Source organism: Merops nubicus, unplaced genomic scaffold, assembly GCF_000691845.1.
Source record: "Merops nubicus isolate BGI_N331 unplaced genomic scaffold, ASM69184v1 scaffold31332, whole genome shotgun sequence".
Classification (NCBI taxonomy): Eukaryota; Metazoa; Chordata; class Aves; order Coraciiformes; family Meropidae; genus Merops; species Merops nubicus.
This window is the reverse complement of record NW_008596082.1, coordinates 1,731-2,124: the sequence shown is the minus strand read 5'-3', so window position 1 is coordinate 2,124 and position 394 is coordinate 1,731. Positions and strand designations below refer to the sequence as shown.

General features: G+C 59.1%; 1 protein-coding gene across 1 annotated transcript in view; it reads right to left on the bottom strand.

The window, feature by feature from the left end:
• LOC103769108 (U5 small nuclear ribonucleoprotein 200 kDa helicase-like) overlaps window positions 1-394 on the bottom strand; it is a gene marked incomplete at its 3' end in the record, with an annotated part of 3,492 nt that extends 3,098 nt beyond the window's left edge. The window contains exon 1 of the mRNA XM_008936283.1: window positions 323-394. The remainder of the gene's footprint in view (window positions 1-322) is intronic.

Sequence of the window (394 nt, the reverse complement as noted above, 5' to 3'; positions counted from 1 at the left end):
GTTGCCCTTCTCTGCCCACGCTCCAGCCCCTCAAGGTCCTGCTGGGAGGGAGGGGCCCAAAACTGACCCCAGGATTCAAGAGGCAGCCTCCCCAGTGCCCAGTACAACTTGATGAACAGCTCAAAGATCTTCTGGCCCAGGTAGATTTCAAGCTGCCCACCCTCTACAGCCCCAGGAGCCAAAGGGAATCCGCTTTTTGCTACAGAAACTTCCCCACATCACCTGAGGAAACCCAACAAAACCAAGACCACAGGACTACCCCCAGGGCCAAAGGGGCTGGTCTGGGGGCAGTGTGGAGGGGTGGGGCAGAGGAGAGACCCACCCTGAGTCTGGATGGGGTTGAAGAAAGGGAACTTGTCCTGGTAGAGGCTCTCGAAGGCGCTGGTGCGCAGGG